Source organism: Lipotes vexillifer, unplaced genomic scaffold, assembly GCF_000442215.2.
Source record: "Lipotes vexillifer unplaced genomic scaffold, Lipotes_vexillifer_v1.1 scaffold1643, whole genome shotgun sequence".
Classification (NCBI taxonomy): Eukaryota; Metazoa; Chordata; class Mammalia; order Artiodactyla; family Lipotidae; genus Lipotes; species Lipotes vexillifer.
The window spans coordinates 477,037-480,386 of NW_006784879.1; the positions used below are offsets into that span (position 1 = coordinate 477,037).

Below are 3,350 nucleotides of genomic sequence, written 5' to 3' on the forward strand. Positions count from 1 at the left end.
ATGGACTTGAGGATATGGGGAGGGGGAAGGGTAAGCTATGACAAAGTGAGAGAGTGGCATGGACATATATACACTACCAAACGTAAAATAGATAGCTAGTGGGAAGCAGCCGCATAGCACAGGGAGATCAGCTCAGTGCTTTGTGACCACCTAGAGGGGTGGGACAGGGAGGGTGGGAGGGAGGGAGATGCAAGAGGGAAGAGATATGGGAACATATGTATATGTATAACTGACTCACTTTGTTATAAAGCAGAAACTAACACAGCATTGTAAAGCAGTTATACTCCAATAAAGATGTTAAAAAACAAAAAAAGAAATTATGGGTAACAAAATGCATTTATAGATTGACAATTCTCAGTGAGTTGCCTTTTCTTCCTCTAGCCCTTTTTCTCAGACCTTAAACTTCTGGAGGATTCCTGGCTTCATGAGATTAATATAATCAAGATGAATGTCATTAACATAATATTTTAAAAAATAAAAACTAAAGCCAAAATTTCATGACAAACAAAATATCAAAATTTTAAAGACAGGATGCTGCACTGCAATGCCATGCCACCAAGTCTGAGGCAAAAGGCAAAAATGTATGTCCCTATATAAATGCTTTTGTGTATTTTTTAATAATTACTTTTTCACAAACATTAAAGTATTTGAAAAAATAATGAAATGTTGAAAAGTAGGTGTACTAAAACTCACATCATTTTAGTTTAAATATTTTATTTATACCCAAACCAGAATTGAGTATAATTTTACTTTCCTGATTTTAATGGAATCCAATCCAATTTTTTTTTTTTTTTGCGGTACGCAGGCCTCTCACCGTTGTGGCCTCTCCCTTTGTGGAGCACAGGCTCCGGAGGCACAGGCCCAGCAGCCATGGCCCACGGGCCCAGCCGCTCAGCGGCATGTGGGATCTTCCCAGACCGGGGCACGAACCCACATCCCCTGCATCGGCAGGCGAACTGTCAACCACTGCGCCACCAGGGAAACCCCCAATCCAATTTTTAATGGATTTAAAAATTGACTTTTGGGAAAAACTAACCATTAAAAAAATACACAAAAGCATGTATATAGGAGTGCACATTTTAAAATTTTGCTTTAGGTTCCAATATACGTTTTCAAGGAATTGATAAAGATGTAGTTAGTTCAACCTGCTTTACACAGTGCATGGAAAGCCTTAGAATCTAACACAGAACTTTGGCTAACTGGTTCATTCAATCAAGTAAAACAAAATATTTAGAAAGGTTTCCTTTTTACACTTTTAGGCTAATTATTCCAGAAATTGCCTCAGCGCTTGCTTTGGCTTGGTGTCAGATATCTGTACTCATAAGAACAAAGATAAAAGAACTTCATGAGGCTTAACATGGAATCCTTTCTATCAAATACATTTAAAACATATATTTGGAAACATTTCAAGTCTACTGTGAACAGAATTACCAGGAATTTGGGACAGAAGTGACAATAAGAATCTGCTTTGAAGAAATGGATCATACTCAACTATAGAGCTCTGCCTTACTAGTTGAAAATTGGAAGTAGCTTCCCTGTTATTTTCTATTATGGTGTGCTTTTTACATTATTTTAATTTCCTGTTTAAGAAATTTGTGGCACTTCCCTGGTGGTCCATCTTGCAATGCAGGGGACACCGATTTGACCCCTGGTCAAGGAATTAAGATCGCACATGCCTTGGGACGACTGAGCCCATATGCCGCAACTACTGAGCCCATGCGCTCTGGAGCCCGTGCGCCGCAATGAAAGATCCCGCATGCTGCAACTAAGACCTGATGCAGCCAATTAATTATTAAATTTAATTAAATAAACCTGATCTTTAAGAAAAAAGAGAAATTTGCAGTACTTCCAAAAATGAAAGTGAAAGTGCCACAAATGTACATGAGCTCCAAATCAATTTTAAACTAACACATGAAGAGAATTTTGACCACTTTTGGTTTGGAGTGGAATGCAGAATTAAACATGCACCCAGATTTCATACCATGCATATGCCAAAAGTTATTTTGAAATCCCTTTTGGCAAAAATTATATTCCACTATAATTCAGAGTTGCTTCATAACAAGAGTTTGTTTAAAGATTGGGGTTTGAGAAATGTGACATTTGTATTTTCCTTGAAAAAATATGAGGGATCAAATGCTTTGCTGCTAGAGCTTTTTATAAATTACTCAGATTGAGTGCAGTTGGTTCAATCTTTAGGTAGCTAGCTCTTAAAGATAGTCTGCTAAGTGGTGGGAAGAGAAAAGCAGAGAGAGTGTTTTTAAAAGCATCTATGTGCAAGTAAGCAGGGCAGTGCAGTGGTACTAGGTTATAGTGTTCTACAGAATAGTAATACACATTGAGAAGTGCTAGACTTATGATAACTAGACTTATCATGGTGATCATTTTTAAATGTATAGAAATATCGAATCACTATGTTGTATACTGGGAACTAACATAGTGTTGTAGGTCAATTATACTCTAAAAACAAACAAAAAAAACCTCATAGAAAAAGAGATCAGATTTGTGGTTACCAGAGGCAGGGGGTGGAGAGAAGGGGATTTGGATGAAGGTGATCAAAAGGTACAAGCTTCCAGTTGTAAGATAAATAAGTACTGAGAATGTAGTGTACAACAGGATCAACATAACTAACACTACTGTACATTATATATGAAAGTTGAGTAAATCAGCTAAGAGTTCTCATCTTATCTTTAATTTTATATCTATATGAGATGACAGATGTTCACTAAAAGAAAAAGGAAGAATAAATTTCAATGTCTCCTGGAAAGCAAAAAAGAAGTGTTAGACTTGACCTGGGGGTCGGGGGGTGGTGGGTGGCTCAGAAGGCTTATCCAAGGAGGGGATGATTGAGTTATGTTTGAACCTAAAGGGTGACTCTCAGTGGGAGAGGAGAGCAGGTGCAGAGACAAAAGCATGGAGGTGGGGAGAGCAGACTGGGTTCTTGAAACTAAATATAAAATTTGGCTTCTAAGAGAGATATGGTAAAGGAGGAAGCAGTAGGACGGAAATACTGAGCTGGCCCCACACCCTCTTTATCCACACAGACTAATGCCTCCTGGGAGCGAATGAGTCATAGAACCTGAAGGAACAATTGCAGTTCTTCCGAAATACCCGGAGAGAGGCAACGACAGACCATGGGCAGGCAAGTAAGAGGGGCATGAGCTCTCTGGGAAAGTGGAGATAAACCCTCAACAAGTAGGATGGATGTTGAAAGGGGGGGAGAAAATTCACCGTCAGGTGCCACCCGGCCCGGGTACCTGGAGGGATGGCCTTAAAAAGTATTTTAATAAAAATGAGGTTTTTGAGGTGTCAATGCCAAATTGTTCTCTCTTAAAACCTAACAGTATCACTCT

The 3,350-nt window shown here is 38.9% G+C and overlaps 1 protein-coding gene across 1 annotated transcript in view; it reads left to right on the plus strand.

Moving 5' to 3' along the window:
* The window catches only part of LOC103073783 (cytidine monophosphate-N-acetylneuraminic acid hydroxylase), a 95,883-nt gene that overhangs the window by 38,226 nt on the left and 54,307 nt on the right, over positions 1-3,350 (plus strand). The gene's annotated exons all lie outside the window — the stretch shown is intronic.